This window comes from Strix aluco, chromosome 7 (assembly GCF_031877795.1).
Source record: "Strix aluco isolate bStrAlu1 chromosome 7, bStrAlu1.hap1, whole genome shotgun sequence".
NCBI classification, from domain to species: domain Eukaryota; kingdom Metazoa; phylum Chordata; class Aves; order Strigiformes; family Strigidae; genus Strix; species Strix aluco.
In genome coordinates this window covers 19,357,963-19,379,273 of record NC_133937.1, presented here as the reverse complement: position 1 = coordinate 19,379,273, position 21,311 = coordinate 19,357,963, and the positions used below count along the sequence as shown (strand labels likewise).

Below are 21,311 nucleotides of genomic sequence, written 5' to 3'. Positions count from 1 at the left end.
TTCAAGGGGGCTACAGGAAAGATAGGGAGGGACTCTTTATCAGGGAGTGGAGTGATAGGATGAGGCGTAACAGTTTTAAACTGAAAGAGTGCAAATTTAGATTAGGTATAAGGAAGAAATTCTTCACAGTGAGGGTGGTGCAACACTGGTACAGGTTGCCCAGAGCAGTTGTGGCTGCCCCCTCCCTGGCAGTGTTCAAGGCCAGGCTGGACGGGGCTTTAAGCAACCTGGCCTAGTGGAAGGTGTCCCTGCCCATAGCAGGGGGGTTGGAACTAGATGATCTTTAAGATCTCTTCCAACCCAACCCATTCTATGATTATGGTTAGTCCAACAGCAAAGCAACATACGCCAAACTTCTAAGACTGCAAGAGACTAGAGCACTTGAGCACTTGACATGTTTACATCTATGCACGCCCCCCCTTAAGACTGAATGTGCAGACTCTAAGGCAGAGTACCAGCCAAAAAAAACAACGTAGTAAACCTTATACTCTTGTGACCAAATGGGAGTCATTAGTCATTAGTTGTCTTTTCACATTTACTCTAGTCCAATCTGAAATACATACTCAAAAACTGTAGTAGCTCACTTAAAAATTCTGTTTCTGGGTTCTCTTAAACAACGCAGTCTTCATCAAATCTACTTTTAGAAGATGGATTTCACTGACAGATAGCCATCCAGCTTGCAGTTTACTTTTTGAGCTGTAAAAGTTGTAACTCTGGTAACTTAGCTGACACAATGTTATGAGCAAGGAATTAGTTTTCTTCTACCTATTAAATTTCATTTCTAGTAGTGTTTGGTCTTTATAAATCAAAAATAACAAAATACTATTAATCATTAAACACCTTCTAAGTTGTTTGTTTTCTGGAGTTTTAGGGTTTGGGGGGTGCGTGTGTGTGTGTGTATTTTAAATGCAGAAAGCAAGACATTGAAAATAGAGCCCTCTACACTCAAACTCCCCTACAACTGCTGAGAACACAATCTGTAACGTTCACCTTATTTCACAAAACCAATAAAAGGAAACTCTGCTTACAGCTTCAGAAGGGGGGTAGATGGCAGGGTATTTTTAGCACTTTGGCAGGGACAAAGACAGTCCCAGTACCAGACATTCTTGTAGTGCTAACAGGCTGCAAAACTCTCATACGAAAGATGCTATTCAGACCTGTGGACACTGTATAAATATAGGCGTATGTGAGAACTATTTCTGTGCACGATAGCAAATTTTTCCTCCCCATGAAGTCCTCTATAGATGAAGCCATTCTGCCTGCTGCTGTGTCCACAGTCCATTCTGCACACAAGGTCAGGCCCATCCAGTGGAGCTGCATCAGTCTCCTGGAATGCTGAAGTCCACATATTTGCCATTCAACATGAAAACTGCTTTTCAAGTTCAATCAGCTATAAATGTTGCTTTGTTTTAATTTTCCACTGAACTTCCTGGAACCTATTATCAGACTGTCAGGGATGTATATTTAGCAATGGCAACACGGCCTCTTTGCCGCTGCCCCACTGCTCATGTCACCTCCAATAAACAGAAAAACAATCCCCCAGCAAATGACATTTTTTGCAGGCTATTTACTGCCAGTGCGAGGTAGTGGGTGAAACTGGAAGTGCATGGGGAAGCCTACATCCATTTTTGAAAAAAAAATTTAAAAAGTGATCCTTAAGGAGAGGAACAAAAGGGAACATTAATTTACCACTGATATGTTAAGTCTCATCTATTGCCTCAAGCTGATATCCATAAGGCTCTTAGACTAAGTGAAAAATGTTTGTAGAGAAAAGTTGACTTGGTGAAAATACTTGCCTCTTACACATTGCAATTGTCTAAATTTCAGAGTCCTTTTAAATGGTCATGCATGAAGTGACTGCATTTACATAAATGATTATTCTTATGCAGTATTGCTTGAGCGCTAGAGTTAAAAAGATTATGAAGTCTGGTTCATCTCCCTGCTATAACATTACCTCATAGAAAAGGGTTCTTTTTTTTTTTGACAAAACATATTTAGCAATATCAACTTCTCTCAAAAGAAACAGAAGACATCACCAACTGGAAAAAGAACATAGATACAAAAGTCAAACAGCTCATGCACTGCAGTATATTGTTAGCATCCATTACGATAGATGGAAAGTTACATGTGGAACTAAGAAAAATAACAGTAATTCAAAGCATTTCACAGGGAAAAGGAAGTCTGCTTCAAGAAACCAGAAAGTCACCAAAGTATTGAAAACCCTTGATACAGCTAACATCTGCATACAAGTGAACAATTAGTCTAGCCTTCCATTCTTCTTTTTATTGCAATCCTCACCTGAGGTTGAAAGCAAATACTGCTTTAAACCTGTGGAGATGTGTAAAGCCAAGCTCTTGGATCTGAGATTTTACCTCTCTGTAGATGGAATGACTAGGTTCTGCACAGGAAAAATATAAAAGGCAATACATATGCTGTCCATTTCTAATTTCAGGTCTGTCTGAATAACTAAAGGTTTAGGTAACCAGTAACTGAGAAGAACTGAATGAAAAATTCTAATCTTTCTCAACAATGTGGAGTACTTTGAATACCACATTGGTCAGACAGTGTATCAAAAATCTCTTATAAAATCTGGTACACCAACACCAGAATTACAATTGTTGCACCCTGAAACATGCCAATTTTTAAATTGGTTCATTAACAGACTCTTCCTGAAATAAATTTTCACCAGCACTATGAGTAGACACATAAAAAAAGCCATACAGCAAGGAAGTGCCACCTGTGCACTGTAACCACAAACAGCCTTTTTTCCTTTCTCTCCTACTCAGTTGCTCCATGAGACTTCTCCTCAAGGATCCTCACTCAAACAAAGGGGCAGCCTTCATAATGCATATACAAAATTAAATCTATATGACAAATAGTCAGAAAAAGTGCAATAGAGTAAAAGTTGCAACGAAAGAGAACACTGTAAGAGAAAACCAGCAGTCCAGCTACCCCAAAAACATCATGTGTGCAAAGTAGTTGGCAGCTGTAAGACAGCAACCATTGAAAATTGTCCCTTTTCAGCTGCAAAACCTTTGCAACAGAAAAGGCCAGACAGCAAAGCCTATAGAGCAGTACATTGAATTCCTTCTCCTAAGGTTCACTTCAAACAGGAACTGTGGCTGCACAATCACTAGACAATTGTCAAAGTAGCCATACACAACAGCTTAGAGCAAAATTTGTACAACATTTTAATGCACCAAACCACTTGGCAGCTTCCTGCCATAAACAGCAATAGGTAGAAACGAATTAACAAAACACCTTTTTTATTGAAGCTAACACAGTTACTTTGTATTTACTGCCCATTCTTCAGAGACTGGAATATCTTTCCTCTATTTTCTGTGAGAGCTAGTTATGGACAAATAAAATTTAAAAAGTAATACCAGCAAACTTTATTGACTGAGGTCTCCTAAATTAATAAAATATAACCTATTAGACAAGAAAAAAAACCACAACACCTACACTTGTGAATTGCATAAAGGTGAACTAAGAAGCAAAAGTCTATTTATGACCGGAAGAAGAAAGTTCTTATCATCTAGGGATCGTGATAAACAATGAAGGCCAAATGTTGTGACACCTACAAGATGTTAGCTCTGCTATACTTGCTTTACATTATCTTAAAAGAACAGATAATGACTTACTTTTGCTGAGGAAGGAGGCTGAATATTAGGAATAAAAGCCCCTTAGAACTCAAGCTGAGGACTGCTGAGGCTGGTAATTGCACTAACAGATAAAAGAGTGCCTCAGTTGAGAATTTCTTACAAGCAGATCTTTAACACCAAAGAGGCCTACACAGCACCAGTGGTCACCCATCTCAACAGAGAGTTGAGCCAGGCAGAAGTTTTCCACTTCTAAGGAGAACCTAAGTATTACTGTAATAAATTTCTGGATGCAGGTACCTTGAAGACAGAAGAATTAGATGAAACCGCCATTAAACTATCAATAGATGAAAACTCCACCACCCTCAACACAAATAATTCATCAGCCTAATTTTAAGCAAATACCCGACTGCTTTCAGAACCAGGATAATACAATGTAAGCTCTTCAGGGCTTGAATTTGTGGCTTACACAGCACCTGAGATGACCAGGCCTAATTTCTAACTGGGTTCTTTGAACGGTGCAACAAATTAAGTACTAAGAACATCCATCAAAAACATACACAACATGGTACAGGAAGACCCTTGTAAACATTCAGACCCAGTGCAACCAGATTAGTAAATGGAAATTCTACATGAACTCTGAGTGGAATCTCTTTCCACCTTTCAGATGATTTATAGCTTAATGTCAGCTAAACATAGTAACTAATCCCATTTCTCCACCGAAAGTAAATTCTTGGCTGCTCTTCCAACGTCATTGCAGACATTGCTGTCAATCCCCAAACTGTGGCCTGTCCAATCAAAGTGTCAGCACTTACCTGCTGCTCAACACTTCAGACACATGGGCTGTCATATCAGTCAGTGACTGATCTGGCATAGAAATCAGATAGAGCTTTCTCTTGACAACCAGATATGATTAGAGTCCAAGCTACGCATCAGACTCCAAAGCCTAACAAATGCGTGCCCACGTTAGCAGGAGGCAGCTTTACTGTTTATGACAAAGCTGCCATCATCTTTGCAAACACTTGGTAAGAACAGGCCAGTGAGAACAGCAATAGCTGCAAAAAACAACCCCTTCCTCCTTCTCTGTGTGTGAGTGATTAAGGTCAAAAATGCTAAACAACCAGTCCAAGGATCAAAAGTCCTCTGCAGACTCACAGAGGAAGTAAGAAAACAAGGAGAAAGAATGACCACCTTGAGCCTGAATTCCCACTACAGAGTCTAAATCCAGAGATGAAGCAAGCAGTAAATTCTTAAAAAGACCGGTGTATCTCCAAACACACTTTAATTTCTATACCAAGTGCAATATATCAACTGAAAAATGCTAGCAGAAACAAAATGGTATCATTCACATTATAGAGCCTACTGAGTAGCTGAGAAAGAATTTTGATCTATACCTGTGTTTTTGGAGGTTCAGAAGGTAGCCCTGAAATTTAAATCTTGCGTGTGCCTTTTTTTTTTTTAGCCAACTATTCCCCGACCTTGGCTGCATATGTATAAATGAAAAGTCATTTAGAATTAGTATTTAGAATTTTAGATACTTCCAGCATCTTGGCCTGTGTGCTGTTTTTCGCCTTTGCCAGGTAGGGCTCCATACAATTCATCTAGCATGTGCATCCAGTGGGAAGAAGACACAGCCATCTTGTCAAGACACTGTTCCCTCAGTGAGTCTGCAGCCCCAAGGCAGCACTGAGCAAATGCAGGCGAGAAAGTATTACACCGTGCTATTTCTAGCTCACACCAATCACTTCAAAACAAGCAACATGGCCCCAATAAAACAAGTGCAGCCATTCCAGTACTAAGTTTATCAGTAATAATGTCAAAGCTGCACAAAACTTTTCTTCCCACCACAAGTGCAAAAAGCCTATGCCAGGATGACCTTAGATTTTTTTTAGCTCATGAGTCAAGTTTGCCCAGTGCTGTCATCTTCTAATACAGAGCACGAGGCGGACAGCAGGAAATGACTCCAGAAGCCACAGCTGTTGCAGAGTCCAGTCTTCATCTTCCAGCCATGAGAATACTTCATTTCCTTCTTTGATCAACATGCCCAATGACTAAAAAAGGATGGTGCCCAAAACCTGCTAATAATAAAGAAATTTCCACCATTCACATCTCCACTTCAAAAGCAGAGAAAGTCTACGAAAGAACTGTTAATTCTCTATTCATCTGCTTAGGAACTCAAGTCCTTAAAGACTTGTTTCTCTAGCATCTTGCATTCACAGAGTTGTACCAACAAATCATGTTCAACAGTCCAAAAGGCTCAGAAAAATTCAGTACAGTCCACCACAATATAATACAAAATAATAACTATTCTTTACAACAGAAATATTTTAGGAGATAAGTGACTGACTGCAAATCCACACTGCCATAAAGACTTGATGCCACTGGGAGTAGTAAGATTATTAAAGGCTTTCTAGACAAAATTAAAAAAAAAAAAAACTAAATTCCTCTGCCCACAACTGTCTTCCAGCTCCTTTCTCTACAAGAAGCAAATTATAATCTCAGGGAAAGATGGGAGTGGAGAAGCACGCACGTCTGAATTTTGTTTTAATTTCCTATTCTTAGCTCTCTATTTGTCTAAGTTAAAACATAAAATGACAGTGAAAAGAAAAAACTGTCAGTAAAGAAATCCCTTCTCATTTAAATTTACCTCAACATACCACATACAAAAAGCTAGCTTTGCAGTTTGACACCAGATTAGATCCACAAGAAACACGGATATAATTCCTCGGGGTGTGTACAACAGAGTTCCTAAGGAACCGGGGAAGGTTAATTCTGTGCTTCAATTTTCCCCATCTGTAAAGCATCAGTAATGCTTTCTCCCTCCTGTTCTGTGCCACATTTAATGGAAACATTTATACATGCTCAACGCATAAAAACAACTGGCCTAACCATACTTGGAGCTCCTGAGAACTACCAAAGTACAAATAATATTATTAGAATAAATACATTAAAGCGGTAGCTCACACACTGATTTAATCAATAGAGTTCAATTAGTCACCAAATTCCTGTGAACGATTTTCATTGAAATCACCATAGAATACTGTTCTGCATCCACTGCAAACCAGTAGCTGTGGCTCTGGATACTCCCACTGTACTATAATCAGCCGTCTGAGAACAAACAGACTCCGCTGTATTGGAGACTGATCACAACTCCATAACTTGAGTAGCATACGAGGACTTTTTCCCAGGAGATGAATTTACTGTACAGTCCCTCCCTTCCAAGAGCATATAAGGCAGCATAACTGCTGTCATAAGGAAAACAACTGCCTCACAGTTTAATTACTTAAAACAAAAAAGCTAGGAAAAGAAAATAATTTTTAAAATCCCCTACCCACTCTATGTGTATTACTTTTATCCAAGTATATCTCCCAATAACAGAAAATAGGGACTGTCAAATTGTTCCCCAATTACTCTGCTTCCGTTAGCCTAGGAAAATCTGCAGCCGAACCATGGTATAAGTAATAACTAGTCCTAAACATCAGAGCAATAATATTTCATGGGGAAGTAGTAACACATCATCCATTTCCCAGTTCCAGTTAAAACCCTCTGCACTGCAAGAAGAGGAGGCATTCAGTCCTCTTTGAAAACAAAGTGGACATCAGAGGAAAGCATTAATGTACAATTTGATGACCCACCAACACCTACTCCATCATCTCTTCTCTAAGGGAGAGGAAGGGATACAACCTAATGAATAAGAATGAGACATTCATTAGGGTTTTGTTTACACATTATTATTCAATACTAACTTTCAGAATAGACTATGATAAACAGGAGAAAGGTAATCTATACATGGTATTATGCAGAAAAGCTTCTGTGCTTTAAATACACCTTCTTCCTTAAAACAAATTAACATTTAAAGTATAGATAAATTTTTACCAGGGAGTAAAGTAATTGCTTACAGAAGGGGTTTGGATGGGGAGAATTACTTGCACACAATACAACAATAGTGCAAAGATAACAGAAAACTGGGTATTTTCATGCATAAATAAACACATTATTGTAGTACCCTCTGCATGACTTGCATTTGAACATCTAATTTACCAATAATCTTTAAAAACTCAAGGAAGAGTGGAAAAAACAACACCTGTAGAATTCTAATTTGGGGGCAAAAGTACATACATCTTTACTTTTACATATTGTCCTTCATCTCACACTTTACCCTTCATTTACTTAGTCTGCCTAACAATACATGTTCGGTGCTACAAAAACAACCTATCGACCCTACAAGACTAGAACGAAAACTTCATTCTATTGCCTGCAGGCTGCACATAGGCAAACTACTGATTCTGTCTAGCAGGAAAAAAAAAAAATTTAAAAATTAGGAAGGTACCCTTAATCAGTACCACGGCTGCTAGCCTCAGCCTCTCCTCTCTCTCCTCCACTTCATAATGCCTATTATCTAACTGAAAAAGAAAACTTTGATCCTAATGGCTTCCGACACCTGATGAGAATAAAGAAACACAAAGGGACCCGATGATGTGTTATTTAACGCATGACTGTTTTAATAGGGCTGTCTAATTTTTGGAGGCACAGGGCCCATATCCAATGCCCCTCACAGCAACCCATCAGCTATTTGCCACATTCCATTCACCACATCACATGACTGCGTTATTGGCAGTTCCTGAAGGTTAGTTTAATCAACTCTTGTATACAATAATTTCCTGGATTAGAAAAGGTTAATTGGAGGCAGAGCTAAGAGCAGAACAATTTGCGATATTGCAGTATTATGACATTTTTACTGTTCACAAAAATCTCAGAACTAAGTATGTTACAACCAGTTACACAATATTATTCTATTTTTCAACCTTGCATCTCTCAATGCATTACACGTTGGTGTCTTTAGCCTAATTTTCTCAGATGTGAAATTTGAAACAAACTGCAAAGGTGATTTTTCCAGTTCCCTTTCATCTAAATATCAGCTCACCTAAATATCTTATTGGTGGGTATATCCAAAGTCCTTTACAGCAACTTGAAATTTCTGCATAGAAGTCAGCTGCACATGAAGAGTGATGATTACCTCCAGTGTTGTAACAGGTAGATGAGACAAATTCTTGCTTGCAATGGTAAGGTAGTAACATAAGTATTTTTCTGACACCAACTGTTCCCATATTTCAGTCTTTAAACTGAATTTTCCTCTAAAGAAAAGAAAGACTATCCCTTCACTCCCCTGTTCCCAAGGTTGCTCATGTACAAGCTTCAAAAATTTAAATGCCAAATTTTAAACAGGAAACTGCACCTGTTCTGTAAAAAAAGATAATTTTCCAGGTAGCTGGTTGAGTGCTTCTCCTTACCACCAACTTTAACTCCATCATATCAAAGTGAAAAACAAAACCCATCACCAAGTAGTATGCCTGATAGATTCCATGCTTGCTATTCCAAATACTGACTGTGCAAACAGGTACCACCAACCATTCTAAAACCAAAGCATTAAGCTAAAAATTGGGAGCGAAGACTCTCAGCATGAATAAAGACAAAGAATGATGAAGCCAGATTTGGTTACTCCATAAATTATTAGCCTCCATGAATGCTGGAATTTTTGTTTGCTATAACTAACAGCAGATGAAATACAAGTACCATCCAGAACCAGGGGACGCACAACACAGCAAACCAGCCATATCTCCTTTCTAATGCAGGGAAGCAGCCAGCTAAGGTAAAATGTGCTACAGAAGAACAGAGACCCTGTTTCACCACTGCACCAGCCACAAACAGAATTACTACCGTTCTGATTTATACTACCACCAAAACCCCATGCAGCAGACCAATTGCCAAGCAATTGCCACTCAGACTCCTGCAAACCCTACTGGTCAAAGTTAATCCAGCAATACAGCAGCTGCAGTTCAGAAGCTGGTCTTGTATCCTACACAATGCTTCTGTCAACACTTCAGAGACCCCAAACCTGATTAATTACATTTGTCTGGGACCCTCCATCCACCCAGCATATTGCTGAAAGCTGTTGAAGCAGGACAACAGTTGCACCCTCCTTCACACCAGGCATAAGCCAAACTTGTCATTCCCTGTTTAAAGTGCCATTAACTGGCCAGATTTACAGCTCCTAACCAGCCCCTCTCAGGCAGCTCATTGTAATGACTTCTATTAATCACTACAATTAGCCCCAAGTCACGTGGAAACTTGCAGTCTTTTGCTCCTTCCAGTCCGGGTTACACAGATAACAACATTTCATCCCAAAAGACTACCTCTCTGCTCTCAGCCACGAGTCACTTCAAAGCCCACACAGGCACCAGAATTGCACATTTGTCTCTGTTTCTGGTAACATCATCAGCAGCAGGAATTATCTTATCATTCCAATCATCTGATTTATGTATAGAAATCAAATTTTCAGGTATTAAAAAGCTTAAACTAAAAAAAAAAACAACACACCAAAAAACCAACAAAAAAACCAAAACCCAAACCTTTAAAAATGTGACCTTCAGTGTGACATGTTGGCTTAAAAGAAAATTCACTACTATCCTTTCTACATCTGGTCATTTACCAGTCCAGAAATCTTGGAACATCATCCTTTAAAAGCAGCAATTTACACAATGACTGCACATTACATGCTTCTTTACAGATATGTATTACTAACAATAGAAGGTATCCACCAATGTGATTGAAATTTCAAAAAGGAAAAGAAAGTGACAAGATGTTCTTAAAACGCTTTCAATAGATGTAAGTAACCTCCAGGTAACAGGTAAGAAAAGTGACCTGGATGAAGCTGGACATGAGTCAGGTCAGGCAGCTGTCATCAGCCTCCATCACTACTTAAACACCAAGAAACCTTCCCATCCATCTTTCAGGGGGCAATGGGTGGGGTGTCATCCCAAACATTTTCCACACATCTGGCCTATATTATCAGCGCAACCAAGACTCTCCAGCCCAGGTTATCTACACAAAAGGCAATTACCTCTTGTTTTAATTTTATTCATTCCTTTTTAGTTAACAGTTACCTTAATGCTCGCCAAATGGCCTTCCCACCATTTTTCTGAGGCTCCAGAAAGTTGGGTGTAACACATTTAAATTGATCATTGAAAAGAAAAAAAAAGAAAAGCCTCTAAGATACCAAAGTCTCTTAATGCAATCACCAAGAAGGACAAGCTTTATGCACTTCCCTTCCCTCTTGTTCTGACTGATTAACCATGACCTTATGTTTAAAATTGCTACTCGGGTCAAACTCTTTTGAAGGCCTGGCTTGTCTATAAAGCACCAAGGTTAATCTTCAACAGATTCCATTACAGTCCATTCAGCTATTCTAGCAATGCTGTTTGAACACGCTTCCTCCACAGAGCAGGTCTTGTTCCAAGGTGGTGTTAGCTGTCTTGTTATTTTGAGAAAGCAGACTATGTCCTTGTCTTGAGCCCCCATACCCAACCCTTCTCATCCTGTACAACATGGAACCCAATGCAGGCTTTACCCACTCCAGGAATGAGGGGTATAAACACAGCGGTACAGTCACTAAGCACAGTGACAAGCAGGCTTCCTTTAGCTGGTGTCGAGCTCAAGTCATCCTTGCCCACCACATTTTTTCACTTAGCAGCCAAAAGCCATTTGCACAGGAGAGGTGATGAGTTAACACATTATTGTAAGTGGTTGCCAAAATAGTTCTTTATTAGCCAGCCTATTAGAGGACCTCACTTGGCTAGCAGACAGCATACTAAAATACTTTGGACCATCACCTTTCTGCTTCAGAACACCAACCTCAAGAACTAAATAGTATTCTAGCATCGAGGCCAGCCAGAATCAAGACCTTTTTCTAAACAGGAGTGAGCAGGCACAGCCTCAGAGGTCAGTCCCTAGGGCTCCAAAACAACTGTTTGCCACTCTCATCACAAGACTTAGAACTTTGCAAGAAGCAACCAGCTAAGTCTGTACCTACTTAGCCAGTTTACATCTAAGGCATACCCTTGGCTAGCTGCAGAACATCTCCAGAGAAGCGTCTTTTCAATAGCTAAAAAAAAATAAGACATTAAAGCAAGCTGACAATGGTCTGTGCTGAAATATTTAACATTTTTCTTTATTTTTCCTAATACCAGATCATAATCTAAACATTTCTAGCATCTCACGTGTGTCAAATTCAGTAAATGTGCTAAATAATGAAAAAAACTCTGACAACCCTTCTTCCTATCCCATAGTTTTGCATCAATACACAAAGACCACAGGAAAAGCATCCCTGAAGTTATCTACACTGTGTTATTAGTGGTGATGGAAAGGAACTGTAAGATCCAGGTTCTGAATATACTGCATATCTGCACTGTATATTATACTGGCAAAATTTAGCATGATGGAAGTTAACAAAACTGCTTTGTACATAACTCTACACAAAACATGCTATGTAAGCAGAATGACTTCTGCACATCTAACAATCCATATCATAGATGTATATAAACACAGTGACAGGGAACACAATTCTTAATCATAACTAGCACAGATGTGCTGACAGACATAAACAGCACAGGTAAGCTTGAGGAGCAGACAGACTAGCTCTGGAAAATCCTGCTGTGATGAAACAAGCACTCAAGATTCTGCCCAGCCCAGCCTTTGCAGCTGTCTGCTCTACCTCCCTCCAAAATTATGAACCCCTACAGCAGACTTAACAACATATGGCCACTCCAAAGTCACCTCAGTATGAAGTCCAGAAAATGATAAAAAGGCACAACCCCTGACCATTATCCCTATGTTGACACAAATTTTTTTTATGGATAATTACACAAAAAACCCCTCCACCCTGTCAGCATAGCATTTTGCTCAACAGAATGGTTTACAATATTGTATAAAACACCATGGTATGACTTGCCAGATCTCATCAGTCAACTGCCTTAGTCAACAGAAGCTATTCTGGGTAAGAAAAGGAACTTCCCTCTCCTAAACTTTCTGCCTTCACCCACACTGAAGAAAGGCAAGGATGAAGACTTCACAATTACTGAATGATGCCTATGACTAGCTCTCCAGGGAACAAATCACTGCCAGTCATCCCTAAAGAAAGGGGATACCTACTCTTCATTCACATCCCAAAGATCAGCAGCACATCACAGATTTTTCAAAGCTGAGTTGCATATAACTGTATAAAACCAAACTAAAAATAGCTTCAAGAGGATTTAACACTAGGGACTCTGTTACTTCATTGACTGAATCAGAACAGGAAAGGCTCAAAATGAAGTATTTTGCTGTCTCACCAGAAAGGAGTAGTGCTAGATGAGTAAATGTGGTATGTCCAGACATGACAGCTCTTCAGCCATGAGCCCTACACCCAGAAAGCACCCAGAACAAGATTCAGGACACAACTCTGCAGCTATTGAGGACACCAGCCACCCTGTGAAGCTAGTCCACTCAATGACACAGATGCAGTTTCTACCATGCATTCCCTGTGCAGTGCCAATGGTTAACATTCAGATGGCAGGTTCAGTCCTGACGAGATGCATCTCTGAATTGAATGTAGGTTCCAGAAGGCTTGTACTGAGCTTTATGTGCCTCTGAATCCTGGGGTGACTCTTGCTCACTAAACACCAATATGTATGAATAAAAATGAAGGGATTTAACAAATCTTGCTCCTGCACACAGTTGTCAAAAAGTATGACCTTTAGAACAGGAAAAAGAGGGGGGATTTAAAGGTTTAAAGAAGAGGCAGTGGCTGCCCGATGTATAACAAACCTTTGAAAAATTACGAAGCAGTGAAAATCCCCTACAGGTCCCAACAAAATGTGTACAATTTGCATTCCTGCAAGCCTTCCATACACACCACTCTGCTCCTGTGTGTACACAGGCAAATAAATCCCTAGGAATAATACAACTGGGACCTGAATCTGATCTCCAATATATTATTGCTCCAGAGCTCCATTCCAACCTTCACAAATGGCTTTTTTTGTTCCAGATAACTAAATCAAAGCAGTCCTGATAAGCTTTCAAAGCAGGGAATGTGAGGAATGGTTTAATGAATGTTACAACTCAACCTATTACAGACTACAGAGCATTACAGAAGACAGGGGGAAGAAAAAAAGCACATATGACACTCCTTGTCTGGAAGTCTCAAACTCAAATCCAGAAGCACCTGCCATTCTAAGCCCCTTTATGTTAAGCCCAACAAAAACTCTGTGCTGACTGTGCAAAGGGACATAAAGAACGGGAAGTGAGAAGAACTGTGTCAGACAAATACAGGGGGTTTCCTCTTGAAAAGTTACATTAGTTGTAAGTTTGACACAGAAAGATTAGTCTTAATGGGCTTACATGGGAACGGAGAAAAAAAAGGCAAAACCAAAAGGCAAAAGAGAAAAAGAGAACATGAGTCATGGAAGACAAAGGTAAAATTTTTTGGAAAAGCATGCTACTTCTGCAAAGCAGCTTCTGTGTCATTTACATCTGGCCCTAAGTGCTGTTTGTGCACTACAAGTAACTCAGGCAGCTTCTGCAGATATAAAAACTTCAGCTGTGCATGCACAGGGTACACTTAAAAGGTCAATGTCCTGGTCCCAAGTTTTGCCTTGCCTTCACTGCTTTTTCTATCTCTAAGTATAAGTGATTCTTCTCTCAAAACCAAAAATAAGGTTGCAGCATAAATATTTTACAACATCCTGTTGTAGCTAACGTTCTGTACAGTTTGTGGGCTCAGACTGAAAGAGTAAATTAAGTTAATACTTCAGGTGATTTTCATAGTGGAATTTCAGCTCAGAAAATACCACACTAAGGTATCTCCCAAAGGCAATGATCATCTGTTTCCATACAGTTTACCACCTAGAAGGTGTTCAAGAGGTGGTCAAGAATGAAGTAACTATGCTCCCACTTAGATACTATGTATCTACATGTCCCTGTTTGCTCCTTTCATAATCTTATTATGGGCATTCTTGACCCAGAATTAGTAGCTAAACCAGTAAAACACTTTAAATGTTTCAAATGAAACAACTATCTTCTTCGTACAATTAAACAGTTGAGATTATCAAAACAGGTTAACAATTCAGCATTTACTGCCAGTAAATAAGACTTAAATACCATAAGCTTTCAGTATTACCTAGACAGTTGCAACTAACTGTTATAGAATGCAAAATAGTTATACTTACAGAGATTAAATGCTTCCTATTTACATGACAACACCTATCAACCCAGCTAGATCAGAGTTACATGTAATTCTACAGCCATCCTGAATAAATCATCATGCAGACACATCCACAGCAAAGCCATTCTTACTGTGGAACAGCAGTCCCAGAAGAAATCCCTGCAGAAAAAGCTCCTGTAGGAGAGTTAACTAATCTAGTCACTCTGCTCACAGTAACAGGTCCAAAAACTTCTATAATTGTTCCAAAATTGCAGTCTCTGAGCATTTTTCTGGTTTTCACTTACTACCAAATCTTTCTTGCTTTCCTTTTCTTCCAATTTCATCTAGCACAAATTATCTATTACTCTTCCTGCTTCAGCTTCTAATCCACGCTTGGTTCTCTTACAGTGTTCCAGAACACTCCACGCAAGAAGTATGTAATGACTAAAAATAAGCAACAGAAATCTGTACACTTTCCACTGCTTTAAAGACATTTCGTTATCTTGCTCATTAACAAGGCAAAGAAAACATTTTTCATGGACTATGAGCTTTCTGTTCACATCTCTTCATGTTCAGAAGCATTAAGTGTTTGTGTGAAACTGAAATTCTGCTAATGCACTGATACCCCGTTTTTTACACTTATTCAAACTAACACCCCTCTTGTATGCCTCCCAAAACTACTACATATTTCATTGCACATAATACTTTAGAGTTTCAAAGCCCTTTACAAATAATCTTCTTGTGCTCTGGTCCTTCTAGATTTCTTTCAAATTTAAGTAACTGCAATTCTTTTTAATATCACAGTCTGATTATTTTAATACACTTTTAATGCACTGTAGACAATCCCAGCTTCTTGCCGTTAGTTCACAGGAGAACTCTGCCATTTCAAAACAAAATATAAATGTCAGAGAAAGGAACAACATCCTTTTATTAAATGCTGGTAGACACATAAGCAAAGATAATATATTCTGAATATATGTTTGATTTAACTTCTGTTGCTAGATACCTGATTAAAAAGTAGTTTGTTGCCATGCATACTGACAGTTGATGCACAGAAAAACAAACAGTTTACCAGTACCAGATGATCAGACAACACAGGTGTCTTCTGATGTGAAAATTCACCTGCAACATGAAGTTCAGCTCTTTCAGTTTTATTCCAGGGCCAGCCAGGTAAAGGAAAAATAAAATGCAGTAACAAACTGGATTAAAAAGGCTTTGAGGAACAGCATCTGGGCAGGCTGATGAGAAACAGATTTCTAAAGGCTAGACTTCAAATCTCAATTGCTGGAAACTGGAACACCTGGGATAAGGGGCATGCATGCAGGCAATAGTGCAACAGTAAGATGAGCACAAACTTTTTAAGTACTGTCTCTTCTGCCAAGGTTTACATTGCAAAAGGCCTAGGCAAGTCAAGTGTGCTATGCACCACAGCTAGTAAATGGAGTAAAACATCTTGAGTTGGCTCTGTGAATGAGAAATGGTCAGGTTTTATCCCTGCATAAGTCATGACAAGCAGCACAATATTTGGACCTCATGCAATGAGAAGAAATAATGAAGTAATCCCGAGGGCTTACCAATATTTTTGAAGAACGTTGTACATTGACAAAACAGTTTTCTCTACTTAGTCATGCAGGTTTTACTCAAAAAGCACAGAATCCTGTATCTTATCCTACTGCTTTTAACTACAGAAAGTTTTTGGACAGTCTCTAGTCTGAATCAGTTGCATCCTCCAAAAAACTACTAATTTTTTCCTATACACCAAAGACAATTCCAACATCAGTTTAGCTCTTCAGACTTCTGAGGATAAAAATTGAAGCTTATTATATGGAAGTTTGTGGGGCAGATTTTAGACCAGACTCATTGCCCAGTGAAAATGTTAGCATTCATGTAACACTTTTTACAACTACAGTTATTTACCCCCAATGCCCTTGGACACAAATTCTCTGCCTCCACATTCGTGTGGTATGCTGTGCACCTGTTGGTTGGTAACCCCACCCCAGACACAGCCACATCACAGGGCAGCAGATTGAGAGCTCACCACGGTGTGAAGCTGTGTGCAACCTCTCAGGACAAGCTACAAAAGTCTGTAACTAACCACAAGCAGCTACCGTGCACAAAATTGTTAGGGGTTTCATCTTCCTTAAATTCTTGAGCAAGCAGATGAAAAAAACCCAACCCACTGAACCAAGAATATGCTGCAAATGGTATAGATGAAGTTATTCAATGCTTTATGGAGAGGGAGAAAGCATAATCAGCTACTACTGATGAATAAGTAGGGTTTGGGGTGTTGTTCTTCCACCAATCCACAGTCACCATCAACTTCCCTTGGTAAACTTCAGAAAGTCTGTAATTTAGTGCTCCATTTTCTACTGCTTGCATCTGTTAAAATTTTGTCACTGCCCATGATTATGCCTTTCTGTATAAAATATAGCCTACACCCTCCTATGCTTGCATAGATTTCTGTAGGCCACTCTCTAATGCTGTTGGTTCAGTTTTCTTCAAATGGTGTAAGTTGTGTTGAGACTTGAACCAATGCCACAATGGTTCAAGAAGCTTCATGCCTTTGCCAGTCAGCTTTTGCAGAAGGAAAGCCTTGTAATTAGCTTTTTCTACGCTGCTCATCTTCTACATATCAACTGCCAACAATGAAAGGAAATATTAGAATATGCACTTTTGGTGATTTTTTTGTTTGGGTTTTGTTTGTTTGTTCATTTGTTTTCCAGAACGATGTGTGTTAGAAACAAATTTTGCACCTAAGCAAAAGTCAGGATTCTTCAGTATTACCATGTCCTGAAACTCTGGGAGTTACTTTTCATGTTTGATGTCCCTCCCTATTTTCAAAAAGAGCTTACACTAGAACAAAGTGTGTGCCACTACTATTTAAACACCACACGATATTTTGGTATCAGTTCTCTATAGCTGCTCCTACTCATTTTAGCATTTCTGGTAACACTTCTATTGTAAGAACATACGACAACAGAAACAGCAAATATGTCAGATCCTGCTGGTACCGCAGATACACTGAAAGAAACAGGTAAGTCTCAGAAGTATAGGATATTGTTATTCAGACAACAGACAGACGGCACTTCCTTTCCCAGAACAATCTGTCTCCTGCCCTGACAACCCGTTCCTGCTATATTTACCCGACCAAATTTTGCCAGTGATATATTTCCAGATGCACTTGAGCCACATGTCCCTGTCAGTCAGCCCAAGCACAGAGGAATCTGAGCAGAGAACAGCTCCTAGAAATCACTACATGTTAATCCATGCTTCCTCTCTTGCTTGCTTTTAGAGTTAAAGGAGACAAAATGTGCAAAGCATTATTCTCGGTTTATTTTGGAAGCTGTTGTGGGGACAAGAGGGACTTCATTTGATACAGCTATTTACTTCAACTGCTTTCTTTATGGCTGACAGACACCTGAAGAGAAAAAAATCTGAAACATGCAGTTAAAAATAACTGGCTGTTTCAACCAATTAATACTGCATGTCTAGAAAGAAACTGTAAGGCTGTCTGAAAAAAGGCTAGATGCTAAACAAGGAGCTTACAGCTCTGATCTGCCATGGGAGAGCCAATTCCTCATCCAGAAAAAAAAATTGTGCCATCTTTGCTGGAGAAAAGCAACAAATATCAAGTACAGAAAATAGTTCTAGATTTCATATAGTTCAATTTAAGAATGCTTACCAGCTAAAGTGAGTTGAATCGTGGAACAATAAGAATAGGATCTAATGAAAAGCTAGCTTTAGTTCTCCTCAGCTAAGCCACTTTACTATTTTAACAGTTACATCCTTCCTATATTCTACCATATACTTTTGATCTCATGCTATCTCTTCCAACTGTAACTGCACAGCTAGATTCTTTTATTTTCATAATTTTATGAAATACTTAACACCTGACTTCTGATAATTATCTTGGTTCTTGCTGAATTTCTAAGTTCCCTGAGATCCTTTGAGCAAAGGACCAAACAAACTCTCTCCTCCACCTCCACATCTTTAAAAGATGCTCTTCACAGCTCCTACCTCAATATGGCTTCAATTCCAAAGTGCATTGAGACTACAGCAATGGGGGGAAAAAAAACCTCTCAACACAAAACCCCAAAACTACAAAATACCAGTCACCTCTCAGGATCCTATTAGCAAGACAACTTTGTCATCACATTGGTGGCCAGTCAGTGGAACCAAGATTGTTTCTCAGTTCTAGATACTATGAATCTTCCAGAGAAAGAGATGGGAGCTAAATCAGTGATGCAAGAGAAAAGCGTGAACACAGGAGCTGAAAGGGTTTAAAATTGTAAATATCCTTCCTTTGGCTCCCTCCTCCCCTTTTCTGGAAAGCGCAGACAGGCAGTTTCAACCTTTCCACTGTTTATTTAACTGGCTTAACAGAGGGTCCTAACAGGTCACAAATAATCTTTTTAAATAAAAAGTACAAGTTGAAATCAACTGTGGATATATCAAAACTCACGGCCAGGCCAATTTTATTACTCGAAGTGGAATTAAAAACCACTGCAGCCTTCTTTTAACAGCAGATTCACATAACAAGACCTCTTCAGCTAGATGAATGCAGGTAGAGGTTCCTCAGAACAAAAGCACTTTTGACTCATTCTTCTAAAACAAACAAACAAACGAAAAAATACCTAGGTTTGTATCCAAAACTAGTATTGCTTAAGGACAAGTACATCCTTTAGAACAGTCTAGATTATTTTCACTACAACATTAAAACTTTAAAATTTTAAAATGTTTTTGCTAGAGATTATTCCTGCTTCCTTAAACCCTGTACATTCGCACATTTTATGGTACCCTTTCCTTTTCAAATCTGTAATACTTCTCAAGCATCTGACTGGCACATCATACAAGAGGAGACCAGTACGACAAGAAAGAAAATTAGCATCTTATGGGTGGCACTGAAAGATGTTAAAAAAAAAACTGGCCAGTGCTGAGTAGGATCAAGTGAAATGAGGGCAAAATATGAACTGCACTACATGTTAGAGTTTATTAGCAGTCTCATACAGCTGCTCAGATTCAGGCATCTAATACAGGGATGTGAACAGCTGGTACCATCACCTGCTGTTCCTGCAGAGTGAAAGGGAGTGTGTGACCTTCCACTGCAGCACATGGGTCTTGTACTGGTGAACAAGTACCAGTATGGGCTGCGAAACTCAATAGCACTAAGAACTACCATCCAAACAGAAACTACAATTTAAAGGCAGCTGAATGAGAATGTATTTCACTCTCAGATTTTTAATGGATTGATAGTAAAAAGGGAAGGGAGAAAACATCTTGCAAAATTTAAGTTAATGTTGCCCCTGACACAAAGCTTTAATAGGTACCAAACAATCATTAAGTTAAGCATTCCAGGATGACTAGGATGGTGTTCCTGCTCCATTAATTAATAATACATTTCTTCAGCAATTTCTTGTTCTCTGAAGAAAATATTTTCTTTTTTTTCAATTATTGAACTACCATTCTGCTACCGTTAGAGTTACTCTATTACTTTCTACAACATTTGAATCTTTTCATTTCTTCCTCTCCTATGTTTCCACTCTTGACAAAGCCTTTTCCCCAAGAAAACGTTATACTTTTTTTATTTACCAAACATGGATATGTCTTCCCTTCTGTCCTTAATGAGGCAGAAGCCTTCATGATGAAAGTATTCAGACTCCTGTATCACGCAAAGAAGTCACACACTTTCAGAAAAGTTTTTTGTTTAGAACTGATCTCTTTGCCAAATCAAAATCTAGTCTTCCTACAATATCACAGTACTCCTGTTTCAACTGAAAGAGTCACTTCCTGCTGACCATATTTTAACAGATGGGTAAATATTTGAGTAAACATATTTCCTACACTTTTGTGGTCATCATCAACATCACCACCAAAGTAAATATTCCCAGGACTGTATTCTCCCCACTCTCTGTACCAGCCTGATCGCATCCGAAGCGCTGATTTCGTACTGAGGCAGAATGTATTTAAGAGAAGGGAAGCACAGAAGTAAAATTTGGTGGTGCTTGTTAAATCTTAAATCTGACTGAATATATTTGCACTTCAGACACTGAAAAAATGAATGTTTTAATTAAGAGCTGAGTGTGCAAAGGAAAACATAGTATTTCTGAATGACAAATGTGAAAACCTCAGGCTGAAGTGAAAACCAGCTAATGATGTCTCCTTCCATGCTGCCATGACAGCCATCTTAGTTATTACAGAACTATTACAGGCCACTATAAACTGTGTAATCCCACTTTGAAGAACGGCCAAGTTCCTAAGTGCAGTTACTAAAGATGCTTACATAAACAACCATATTTTACCACTGCCACTCATTTTATTTCTAGAATAAAGCCCTTCCCCTAGGCTATCCCAGATCTAATAGACCATTCTCCTTCAATATGCCATGATCAAGATAACAACCACATCTTGATTTATTTCAACAATACCTCATATTTACAATTTGCCACCTAAATTATTTAAGCAGTTGATCAAGAGGTAAAAGGAATCTAATTCAACAGCCACTTCGCAGATTTTGTCACTGTATCAAGAAAAATGACAATTTGCTGAAAAGTAATGGGGCACAAAGACACATTTTAATAAAAGACTTCCTCCCAGAATTAAGTTAAACCCAATCGAAAGTGAACAACATTGTTTTGAAGTCTCTCATCTCATTTAAGTAGCACACACGTTGAGAATGACAGTCATGTAAGCATTTA

At 39.0% G+C, this 21,311-nt stretch overlaps 1 protein-coding gene across 7 annotated transcripts in view; it reads right to left on the bottom strand.

Annotated features, from left to right (window-relative positions):
- The window catches only part of GBF1 (golgi brefeldin A resistant guanine nucleotide exchange factor 1), a 111,381-nt gene that overhangs the window by 72,668 nt on the left and 17,402 nt on the right, over window positions 1–21,311 (bottom strand). Inside the window, exon 1 of one of the 7 annotated variants that reach the window (XM_074830768.1) lies at window positions 15,623–15,714. The exons of the other annotated variants lie outside the window; for them this stretch is intronic. The gene's annotated coding sequence lies outside the window, so the exon portion shown is untranslated. Of the gene's footprint in view, window positions 1–15,622; window positions 15,715–21,311 lie in introns of those variants that run through there. 7 annotated transcript variants of the gene reach the window in all.